Here is a 13,061-nt window from a genome sequence, read left to right on the forward strand (position 1 = left end):
GAGGGTTCCCTTTTCTCCACACCCTCTCCAGCATTTATTGTTTGTAGATTTTTTGATGATGGCCATTCTGACCCGATGTGAGGTGATGCCTCACTGTACTTTTGTTGCATTTCTCTAATAATTAGCGATGTTGAGCATCTTTTCAAGTACCTTTTGGCCATCTGTATGTCTTCTGCCCATTTTTTGATTGGGTTGTTTGTTTTTTTTTGATAGTGAGCTGCATGAGCTGTTTGTAATTTTTGGAGACTAATCCCTTGTCAGTTGCATCGTTTGCAAATATTGATATTTTCTCCCATTCTGTGGGTTGTCTTTTCATTTTGTTTATGGTTTTCTTTGCTGTGCAGAAGCTTTTGAGTTTAATTAGCTACCATACTACTTGAAGCTACTAAGTTTTGGGGGCTTTGTTAGACAGCAAAAGCTGACTGATAGATTAGGCACTAAAAAAAGATGATTAAGGATTTAAACTTGCCTAACATTTTGCATGCATTCATTTATCCTTCTTAAAAAACAAAATCCTCGGGCTTCCCTGGTGGCACAGTGGTTGAGAATCTGCCTGCTAATGCAGGGGACACGGGTTCGAGCCCTGGTCTGGGAAGATCCCACATGCCGCAGAGCAACTGGGCCCGTGAGCCACAACTACTGAGCCTGCGCATCTGGAGCCTGTGCTCCGCAACAAGAGAGGCCGCGATAGTGAGAGGCCCGCGCGCTGCGATGAAGAGTGGCCCCTGCTTGCCAAAACTAGAGAAAGCCCTCGCACAGAAATGAAGACCCAACACAGCCAAAAGTAAATAAATAAATTAATTAATAAAAACCCCCAAATCCTCGGGACTTCCCTGGCGGTCCAGTGGTTGGGACTCGGTGCTTTCACGGTCATGGCCAGGGTTTGATCCCTGGCTGGGGAACTAGGATCCCAGAGGCCAAAATAAAAGAAACAAATATCCTCATATTCTGGTCCTGCTGATCTTCCACCTATTGAGCGTAGGATCCAGTGTTGGACACTCTGGACAATGTAGAGAGAAGAACTGTCCTCAGTTCTGGAGCAGCTGCAATGCCACACAGACACGGAACTAAATTCAAGTTGAAAGACACAAGGCCACCCATACTACGAGCAAAGGCCGACCGCGATGAGTGTGGAAGTTACATGTCACATTTTCAACATTCATACCAAAGTCAATTCTCCAATGCTGCACATCTGAAAATATCTTCCACTTGAATAACAACACACTGAGAAATATTGTCTCAGAGCTCTGCCAGTTCCTGTTATTGTTTAGTTTACTGTTGCATTTTGTGGAAGTTCTTTGTTTATAAAAGTGAAACCCAAAGATGTTTTATCTCACAGAAGAAACAAAGGAAGTGACAAAGAAACCTTGACCTCAAAAGACAAATCTTTAGCACCAAGATAAGACTTCAGTATTTATACCTGGAATTTTGCACTTCCTTATACGCTACCATCATCCTTCTCAAGAAAATTCACACTTAACGGCTCTTTGGTATTTATTTAACTTGCATTTATTCACCGTCTACTACAGGTTAGAGTCTGTGCTAAAAAATGAGAAATAGGAGACACAGACCAGGCTCTGGCCGCACGGAGCCTGAAGTCAAACAGGGATGACACAGAAACATGATTATTACTTCACATGATATGAATCTCGTGTAACACGAGCAGATACCATGAATCTAAGCTCTTGGAGGGAAAGCAGGCAGCTTCCCGAGAGGACTGTATGTTTAAGGGAGGATCTCAGGGTTTAACTAGGATTCAAATTAAGGAAAGAGAGTCAGAGCAAACTATGTAAAGCTAGTTCTCCAAAGTTGTATTCTCTGGTCCTCCTATTCCAAATGGTTTGTCTTCTCTGAGAGGGCTACGTTTGAGGGGCAGCAAAGGCCCCAGCTCCCAGTCCAGAAGGAACGGGCTCTGGGGCAGGGGGGGATCTCACAAGCTGGGCATCAGGGAGCCCTGGGTTCCAACCCCAGCTCCTCGTGTGGCCTTGGGTGAGTCACTTCATCTGACTCGGCCTCCTTCCTCTTACTTGTAAATCTGTGTAATGAATGACATCTACCTTCAACGGTGTCGCGGTGGGTTTAAATGAGAGAGCACCAAGCAGTGACGATGTTTATCCTCTCCTGAATCTGCTGTGGGGACAGGGCTCCGCGGGGACAGTTCACTTTGTCCGCATTCCACTCGGCAGCGGGGGGGCAGCTCCAAGGTTGGGGGCTGGCGCCATCGGGTCTCCCTCATGTGTCAGTGGGGCCCTGGAGGGGCTGTCGGCTGGAACCCCTACTCGGGGCTTTTCCACGGGGCCCAGCTGCTCTCACAGGCAGCCCTGCCCGGAGCGTGAGCGCCGGCTGGGAGCCACGTACGCTTTGCTGATCTTGGCTTTGAGGTCACCCAGTGTCACCTCTGCCGCCTTTCCTGTGAAGGTGGTCGCCGAGTCCCGCCCAGACTCAAGAGGAGGGAAAGCAGACCTCCCAGCTTGAGGGGACCCGGCAAGGTTCTGGAAGAGCAGCGATACCACGGTGGCCGTTTAGGGAAACTATGATCTGCCACGGTGACCTATGCTGACGTCCCTCTGATGCTAAGTCCCTTTCATACAGAGATCTATGATTCCATGAAAAAAAATAAAATAGATGAAAAGCAGGCATGGGGAGAAAGGCAAGTGGGGGATGTATGAGAAGGAGAAAGAGGGATGGGGCCACCATCAGGACCATATGCTCTCAGTAATCAACCAGGTTCTTTGCGCTCCCTGGTGGCCCAGCTCTAAGATGAGAATGAAATGAATTAATGCATTAAAGCGCTGGGGCCCGCCAAGCAGTTGGCGCTCCATAAAGGTGCGCGGTTACAGTTTACGCTCTGGGGCTCCTGAGCTGTCCTCATCTTGGTTGGGCCCTGCAGCCACTGCATGATAACAGAATCCCTTAGGTACCAGGAAACAGGCAAGCATCCTCCCTGATCCTCTGTCAGAGAGAGGTCACATCCACAGCAGCGCACCAAGCCAGAGCACACCATATCCCCGCAGACTGAGGAACTTGGAAACCAGAGTCCAGGCCGCGGCACACTGGGCTTCAGTCGTCACTTACCCTTCACGCCAGCATCTCTCACTCCAGCCCCCACCTGCCCAGCATCCTGGAGGGCTTGAACTGTTATCTTCTCCGGCGGAAGCTCAGAAGTCCACATGTCCTTTATCCATCTACAACACACAGAATTGGCCACTTAGCAATTTGTACGCACTTTTAAAATGCCACGAAAACCACACGGGGACTTGCCCTTCACCTGGCTGGGAGGGGGTGCTGAGAGGTGACAACACAGTCATCCTTGGTGTCGGTTCCAGGACCTGTGGATACCAAAACCCACGACGTCCAAGTTCCTATTATTAAGCTCCATGCCTTGGGCTGGGTTACTCAATAAATATTTATATTTGACTGTACTTGGAGGCCTTTAGTCAAATGCTAACAATCGTTCTCCCCTTTGTTAACACGTCGGTGGCTGTGAAGTTTCTTCTCCCAATTAAAAAAAAGAATTATTTAATAAAAAAAATTTTTTATCTTCACTTTCCAAGGCTCCATGTCTTTTCTCCTGGTTCTCGTATCTGGGAAAGTTAGAAGCCAGGCTTTCCTTCATCAAGAATAGCATGCCTGGGGGGGTGATAAATTGGGAGATTGGGACTGACATATATACACTACTGTATGTAAAATGGATAACTAATGAGAACCTGCTATATAGCACACAGAATGATGCTACTCAGGTGCTCTGTGGTGACCTAAATGGGAAGGAAATCTAAAAAAGAGTGAATACATGTATACGTATAGCTGATCCACTTTGCTGTACAGAGGAAACTAACACAACATTGTAAAGCAACTATACTGCAATAAAAATAAAACAAATAAAAAAATAAAAATGGAGGGGTATGTAGTACGTGAATACGATCGGCCTCCGTATCGGAAGTTCCGCATCCGCAGATTCAACCCCCTCGGATAGAAATTTCGAGAAACTGAACCCATGGATGTGGAGGGCAGACTCTATCGAAGGGTCTTTTCTTCCTATTTTTATCCCTATTCCCACCTCTGGGCCAGGCAACGCAAGAGGGGACTTGCTTTACCAGAATGTTCTCTACACCCCTATGCCGATGCTCAGATTTCTAAAACTCCAGATAGGCTTCCACGTTAAAAAAGGAACTAATCAGCAAGGATGCTGTCTTCCCCATGAATTCAGGAACAATTTGTTCCTTTCGCCCTTGCATTACCTCAGCTCCAACAATGTAAACAGTCCTGAAACCTTCAAGTCTAGGATTTGGAGATGGGACAGAATATGAAATTCCCAAATGATTCCATTTCTTTTTCTGTTTTCTTAACAACACCCTCACCTTTTCAGAATTACCTAAGTGCATGAATGTAGTCATCTTGCTTACAAACAAACAGAAAACAAAACATAAATGCTAGATCAACGCTCAAGTTTCCTTTAGCAACCTAAATTTGTCCACTGACAGAGGAATGGATAAAGACGATGTGGTACATAACTACAACGGAACATCACTCAGTCATAAAAAAGAATGAAATAATGCCATTTGAAGGAACATGGAAGGACCTAGAGATTATCATACCAAGGGAAGTAAGTCAGACAGAGAAGACAAATATGATATGACTTCACTTATTTGTGGAATCTAAGCTATGATACAAATGAACTTATTTACAAAACAGACTCACAGACTTTGAAAACAAACTTGCGGTTACCAAAGTGGGGGAGGGATAAATTAGGAGTTTGGGATTAACATACACACACTACCACATACAAAACAGATAATCAACAAGGACCTACTGTATAGCACAGGGAACTCTACTCAATATTCTGTAATAACGTATATGGGAAAAGAATCTGAAAAAGAATAGATACATGTATATGTATAACTGATTCACTTTGCTGTGCACCTAAAACTAACACAACATTGTAAATCAACTATACTCCAATATAAAATAAAAATTAAATTAAAAAAAGCTCAAGTTTCCTCTGACCGTCGCCACTAATACCTGCATCCTGCATCCCTGGCACACGTGGACACTGTCAGAACTTGGAAGGATATCTTTCCAGATCAATTCTGTGCAAACATTCAATTTCTCTCTCTCTCTCTCTCTCTCTCTCTCACACACACACACACACACGTGTTTCTTTTCTAAATAAATGTTTATGTGTCGTCCTGCACATTGCTTACTCCATTCTCAGGATGTCTTATCAGGGTTCCTACATCAGTATAAAAGGATGAACTCATCCTTTTTTTTTAAACTCTTTCATCAGCATTGCATAGTCTCACTGCTCCGCCAGGCTGTATAGCTGGACACTGACCTCCTTGCCAGCACCTCCCCTGGCACCCTCCCCAGCACATGGCACACACACCCCCTCCTTCGTTCCTTGGGTTCACATCTTCTGGCCTGGAATAGCCTCCCCGCCCTATCCATGTACTTGAGAAGACTCAGCTCTCAGGCCTGGAGGCAACATATTTGGTCTTGAATCCCAGTTGAATCTCTCAGACAAGTTACTGAATTGTTACTTACTTGGGGTCCTTCTGTGAAAAGTGGGGTGATTGTAATAGCACCTGCCTCAAAGAGTTGTTCTAAGGATCAAGTAAAATAACCATGGAAAGCACAGGCCCGTTTCAGGTTACTTAGCAAATGCTCAATAAATGTTAACCGCCACCCACCATCACCAACATCAGTCACTGTCATCATCATCCTCACCTTTTTTTTTTTTTTGCTAATAATTTAAATCCCACGTTCCTTCTTAATTCAGATTTTCCTCTGAACCCCTATTTCACATGTAGATAGGGTTACTGAAAAATAATCCCAAAAAGCTTCAAGCTCCATTTACATCATTTACAAAGTCTTCTCTTTTTTAAATTTTTTTTCTGTTTTCATGGAAAGGCATTTTATTTTAAATATAGCAGTGCGTACATGTCAAGCCCAAACTCCCAATCCATCCTTCCCCCACCCCTCCCCCCGGCAACCGTAAGTTTGTTCTCTATGTCTGTGAGTCTGTTTCTGTTTTGTAAATAAGTTCATTTGTATTATTATTATTATCTTTTTAGATTTCACATATAAAGGATATCATATGATATTTGTCTTTCTCTGTCTGACTTACTTCACTTGGTATTATAATCTTCAGGTCCATCCACGTTGCTGCAAATGACATTATTTCATTGTTTTTTATGCTGAGTCATATTCCATTGTATATATGTACCACATCTTTATCCATTCATCTGCTGATGGGCATTTAGGTTGCTTCCACGTCTCGGCTATTGTAAAAAGTGCTGCAATGAACATTGGGGTGCAGGAATCTTTTCAAATTAGAGTTTTCATCTTGTCCGGATATACGCCCAGGAGTGGGATTGCTGGATCATATAGTTTTGAGTTTAATTAGGTCCCATTTGTTTATTTTTGTTTTTATTTCCATTACACTACACAATGTCTTCTGATCTTTGCTAATAGATCAATAAGAGGTCGGGTTAATTTACTGGCCACTGTATCCAGGTGGGCTGCACAGTCACACAGACCAAAGGGGCCCAGTGAGGAAAGGAAGCTTATCCTTTCAAGGCACAAAAAATCCAGTGCTTCCTCCATTATCTTGTTTCTATTATAATATTAATTAAGTATGGACAAATAAAATAACTAGGTATCAATACCTTATTCTCATGAGCTTGTACAATTATAAAACCAAGCACAATGACAAATTATATAAGAACAAGAATGTAGGGCTTCCCTAGTGGCGCAGTGGTTGACAGTCCGCCTGCCGATGCAGGGGACGTGGGTTCGTGCCCCGGTCTGGGAGGATCCCACATGCCGCGGAGCGGCTGGCGGCTGGGCCCATGAGCCACGGCCGCTGAGCCTGCGCGCCGCTGAGCCTGCGCGTCCGGAGCCTGTGCTCCGCAACGGGAGAGGCCACAACAGTGAGAGGCCCGCGTACCGCAAAAAAAAAAAAAAAAAAAAAGAACAAGAATGTAACCAATACGATTAGAAGTAACAAGATTAATTTAATGTAAGAGATGATGTTGTTCTGCTGAAACTCATCCCTTGTGACGTGAGTATAGTGGAGTTGCATCTTCTGTGAGGGAAGGGCTAACAGAAGAGAATCAGTCAAGGGTCACCCTTCAAGGTAAGCTGCTGTATGGAGAGGCACCCACACACAGACCACCTGGGGAAGTCGCAGACTCCGAGGGGAAGAGCAGGTGAAACTGCTCACACGATTCAGATGATACCAACCTCTCTTCCACTCTCTGTGTTCTCCTCACCCCAACCCATGTGTCTCTACCTGAACCTCTGTGAACTTCATCCACTTGCCCCCCTAGACTGCACTTGCCTTCACCGGGGCAAAGCATCTATGCCCTCAGCCCCCCTGTTCCCTCCTCCTACCCTCCAACAATTCCAATCTGTGGGAAGACTTGGCCCCAAGGCAAATTAAAGAAACACAAACCAGAGGCAGGACTGAAATTACCTGGCAAGACTTGGCTACAAGGCTCAACCCTTGCCAGGATCGCACCCCTGGCTGCACAGCTAAGAAGGTTTAAGCAACAAAGCAAGCCCCATGGCCAGGTCACACCTGAAATCAATTACAGCAGAATTTCTGGGGATGGACCCACACAGTCTTAATTTTCAAAGCCCATTGGGTGATTCCAATGTTGAGTGAAGGTCGAGAACCAGTGATCTAGCGATTAACGGCTTTCAATCTCTTTGGACGTCTGCCCACATTAATACAGTTCACATCATGACCCAGACCTACACGCACACATACAACACAGAAACAAACATTTTATAAAACAGTACCTAACTCTTACATCCTGATGTTTTCCAATCCATTCACTTTTATTGAAAGCAATGCTGGACATGCCCATTAATGAGTCATAAGCCACTAGTCCACTAGAAGTCATGACCCACAGTTTGATAATCATTGCCTTAGATGACCCAGAATATAGTTAGATGAATTATGAACCGTTATCCTTAAAATAAAAACACACTTCAAACATTCCCAAAGAGGATACATGAACCCCTGAGCATAAGTCCATACTTACAGATGCCCATTTTGAAAATCTTTATTATACTCCAATCTCTCATTTGACAAAACAGGAAAGGCCAAACTCGTATGTCCGTCCACCCAGTGTGCACATATGTCTGTGTATGCTCTGCTTTGCCCACTAACCATGATTTCACATCTATATTATCAGGCAGCATTTTGTCTACTTGAAATATCCTGAAATTATTACACTGTGGACCCCCAAACTTAGAGCTTTTAGAGCTTAATTACACTATTTTCAATGTGTGCAGAGGTGCTGGTCTTAATTTTTCCTTCGTCCATATACCCTGGTGCATCGCACAGTATGGAGCATGAAGTAGGCATTTGCATTAATACCTGTTGACTGAGTTTTAGCATTCTGGCATAGATTTCCAACTTGGATTTAACAAAATAGTGTACTAGGGAGGCTGATAAACCTATCTGGCCTTATAGAAAAGGGGGCTTGCTATCCCCAGCCATATCTCAATAGTTACCGTGCTCCTAACATCAGGCTATAGTTGTACGTGTCCAGTGCTCTTGCCACACAAGCAAATTAGAATTCAATGTTGCTTCCAGCACCCATTTTTCACTAATGTCGCTGCATGTTGAACTATTTTAATACATTGAATTAAGTAAAATATATTATTAAAATTCATTTTACCTATTTCTTTTAACATTTTTTAACGTAACTCCTAGAAAATTTAGAATGACATGTGGCTCACATTATATTTCTACTGGACACCATTTCTCTGTGGAACAGCCCTCAAAGTCTCATGGGCTCCTGTTACTACTGTCTCCTATGCCTTGGTTGGTGTACTTGCCGTATTCTAAACACACACACACACAAAGACACGAACACACACAAAAACACACACACACAAAGACGCACAGATGTACACAGACACACACACACAAAAAGACACATACACACAAAGACACATACATATAAATATACACAGACGTACACAAAGACACATACATACACAAAGACACACACACAGACACAGACACAAAGACACATACAAAGACACACACAGACACACAAAGACACAGACACACAGAGACACAGACAGACACACATATACAAAGACACACACAAAGACACACACACACAAAGACACGTACATATAAATACACATAGACGTACACAAAGACACATACACACACCGACACAGACACACACAGAGACACACACACAAAGACACAGACACAGACACAAACACCCACATACACATTCTCATCTTAGAAGTTCCTCTCTTCTCATCTCTAGCTGCCGTTCTGTTGGGAGCCTTCATCTGCTTCTTGAGAAAGAGGAAACGGAGAACTGGGGGTGTCAACCAAATCACGGTGCAGGAAGAAGGACACGAATCCACACACACACACACACACACACACACACACACAGGATGCTCAGCCTAAAACCCCTTACCCTCTGCTGCCAACTCCTGCTCCAATCCAGGCTTTCCCTTAAGATCTATCTCAAAATACAGCAGGTCACCGCCGGCGCATATGCGGGACTGATGGCACGCCAGGCACTACGCCAATTGCTTTCCCCCCGACTCCCTTACACCATCACAGCAGCCTCATAAGGCAAGCAGCATTAGAGTCTCAATTTAAAGCAGGACAAAGTGAAGTGAGCTGCTTAGCACCATGAGCTGGTCATGGCAAAACCCAGATCTGCCACCACTGTCCCCACCTTTAACCCCCTTGGTGGCCCTTGCCCCCTCCCCAAGTCTGCTCTGGGTCCCGTGTGTCACGTGTCCCTCACTCCTTTGAAGCCTCACTGAACTTGGTTAATACATCTTCGTTTACATGCCTTTCCACAGCATGGATTACTATGTTGTACTATCATGATCTTGATTTTGTCTGATCCACACAATTTCCTATGAAGACCAGGATGAACTCTGCTCTTGCTTAAGTCTTCATGGAACACGGCACTTTGGGACCTCAGTCAGTGTTTGACTAATATACAGCATATTATATATTTGAATGTCCTCCTCTCACCACCTTTTACAAATAATAAACTTTCGCTGTTGAAAAGGGAATTGGGGAAATTGGTGTGGACGCCCGCTGCTGACAGGCGGAACCTAAAAGGGGCGGCAAAGGAGAGCAGCTGGGCGTCTAAGGTCCCCTCCGGCAGGGCCACCTGTGAGGACCTTCTTAGTTTTTCTCGTTCAGCTCATGCTGTCAGGTTGACCCTGTCCTTGACCTTGTCCCTAGAGGGCATCCTGACCCCCACCTACCCAACCACAGAAAACTGCCTGAGAAGAAACTGATGGGGGAGGGAAGGAAGGAAATATGTAAGGAATTAGGAGAGTAATTACGGGTATTTCCAACACACGAACATTGCTGGTAAGTCTAGAAGACTCTATCCTTTAGCTATTTTATTGTCTGAGTGGGCACAAAAAAAAGTCAGAATGAAGACCCATAGTCGTACCAATAGATAAATCATTCCAAATGCTGGCTTTGCATGAGAATAGTAACATTTCCCAAAAACATCTCCTGTTAACAGTTCTAGGAACATTTATCCCAAGGAATAATTTACTTTTTGGTAATATTAATAGAAGTTACAATACCTATGAAAAATAAGGATTCAAATTTGCTATATATTTTCTATTCCCTTTCCAAGGACTTTTGTGTAATTGAGAAATTTTAGATTGCTTCCGATTACTTTAAAATAGACCTATTAGTTAACTTTCCTTATGCAATGATCTCGGTTTTTCCCTCAGAAGCCAGGTTGCCAGGACTTTATGAAATTTTTCTCACTTCCAGGGGAGGGGCATACCTCCTCTCCTGGTGGATCCTCTTTAATTCTGATATGTTTTCTTTCAAAGGACAAATCAAGAATTTTGTTGCCCTTTGACAATCCAAACCTTAGCACTGTACTAACTCATTAAATTAGATTCTTTGACCTTTGCTTAAACATGTAAGATTAAATTAAATAAGATCTACAAGATTGTTTTAAATAATTTTCTCGAATAAATAGGTTCACTATTATGGAAACATCTTCTTAACTTCAGAAATGACCAGCATTTCTAGGAATGCAGATACATCCGTGGTAATTCTGCAACCATTTCTGTTTCTATTCTGCCAGTTAAGGAAAGGGCTAGTAGTTCACTTGTATATTCACTTTAATAAATATTTGCTGGATTTTGCTCAAGGTCTCAGCTGGACACTGCAGGGACACAAACAGGGCCCTGTTTTTAAATGTGAGCATCTGAAAGAGATGCAGATGAGTGGAGTTTCAATGGGGGAGCAAGAGGAAAGGCATTTTAGAGAAAACCACTCAGCCAAAAGCAGATGTGCCAAGGTCAAAGCATTAGAACACCAGTTGGCCTTGGGAGGACTGGGGATGTGAGTGGACAGGCAGTCCAGGAAAGGGCCCGGACCAAGGGTGGGGCTTCCACTGTACAATGTAAACCTAGGGGAGCCACCGAAGTCTGTGTCGGGGTGGGGTGCTGGAGATGGAAGGGCCACTTAGGGCAGATAATGAAGACCTGAACCATGAACTATGACCTTGAACTAGGAAAGACGGTATCAGACACGAGAGCTGTTACAGAAGGCAACTGCTGTACATGAGGAAGCTCCAAAAGGGCCCCCGAAAGGACAAGGATGCCGTGAGAAGGAGCTGGTGCAGGCAGATGACTATTATTATATTTTTAGATAAGTTGAGTCTAAGTGGAAAAGTCCAACACTAGTTGAAAAATTAACAGGAATGTGTATTTCTGTTTCAGCATAGAAGTCCCCTCCCCACAAACCCACATAAACAGAGAATGAAGGACAAGTGGTTAACAGCTGCCCTTGTGATCGACAAGGCCAGGGGTCAAGTTTCCTGTGTGGGAAGCAGGCATCCTGACCGCTGGGCTTATTAAAACTAGAGGAATTGAGTGGGTGTGTGATTATTTCACTTTTGGATGAGTTGAGTCTGAGGTTCCAGGGGCAGGCCAGGGGGAATCCAGAGCATGGCCACTGCGCCATTAGGAATGAAATCTCGTTCCAGCCCTCTGTCTGAGGTCACTTCTCTCCATTGTGACCTAGGACATTAGGCAAGTTGCTCATCATGCAGCCAATGTGGGAGCCACCCAACCTTGGGCTTCAACGGAAAGCTCGAGGATGGCACCCATGTTCTCAGTTGCTGCGTTTTTGGAGGGTTACCCCATTCGAGGACAAGGTAAACAGATCTCTCCAGCATTCTCTCCTATCACCTACTTTTGCCAAAAGCAGTAGATATTTAAAGCTCTAAAACTACAAAAAAGAAAACCTCCTGAAAATAACTCAGTTCTTTTCCAGTAGAAAGGTCAGTTTGTAAGCTACATCTAGAGACGTTCCGGTTAAAAATTATCCAAAACAAAACCACTACAAAAGGTATTAGGCATAGTTACTCCTTCTTCAAAACAGTCCTTATTTGTTTAGTCACTGAGGCTCCATTCATTCTAGATACCCATCACTGCATAACAAATCACCACAAGAGTCAGTGGCTTGAAACAGCCATAATTCTATTCTCTCTCTGGTTTCTGAGGGTCTGGAATTCAGGCAGGGCTTGGCAGGGTGGTTCCAGATGAGAGTCTTCAATGTGACTGCAGCCACAGAGGAAGGACCTGGAGCTGGAATAAAGGGCGGGAGCGGGGGGGGGGTGGGGGCGGGGCGGAGAGACAGCTGGCACAGGTGGAGAGTGGCAGGGCATCTTTCTCTTACTTCTTGTAGGTTCAGACCATGCAGTCTCTTCCCATGGACTAGTCTGGGCTTCCTCACAGCGTGGCAGCCTCAGCATGGTCCAGAGAGCAAGGTGGAGAATGCATCACCTTTTCCAACTCATCCTCAGAAGTAAGGCAGTGTTATTTTTGCCACATTCTACTGGTTACAAGTGAGACTCAAACCTAGCCAGATTCAAAGGGAAGAGATGAGACTTTATCTCTTGATGGAGGGTGGGCAAAAGAACATGTGACGATGGTGCATCCATCTTTAGAGAAATGAGCCTCCCCCAGTCTAAGGTTAGCTGTGTACGGCAGATGTCACATACAAGGAAGCCATC

The 13,061-nt window shown here is 44.5% G+C and overlaps 1 protein-coding gene across 1 annotated transcript in view; it reads right to left on the minus strand.

Annotated features, from left to right (window-relative positions):
- RIN2 (Ras and Rab interactor 2) overlaps window positions 1-13,061 on the minus strand; it is a 238,228-nt gene that overhangs the window by 189,406 nt on the left and 35,761 nt on the right. Inside the window, exon 2 of the mRNA XM_028498655.1 lies at window positions 3,076-3,185. The gene's annotated coding sequence lies outside the window, so the exon portion shown is untranslated. The remainder of the gene's footprint in view (window positions 1-3,075; window positions 3,186-13,061) is intronic.

This window comes from Physeter macrocephalus, chromosome 14 (genome assembly GCF_002837175.3).
Source record: "Physeter macrocephalus isolate SW-GA chromosome 14, ASM283717v5, whole genome shotgun sequence".
NCBI lineage: Eukaryota > Metazoa > Chordata > Mammalia > Artiodactyla > Physeteridae > Physeter > Physeter macrocephalus.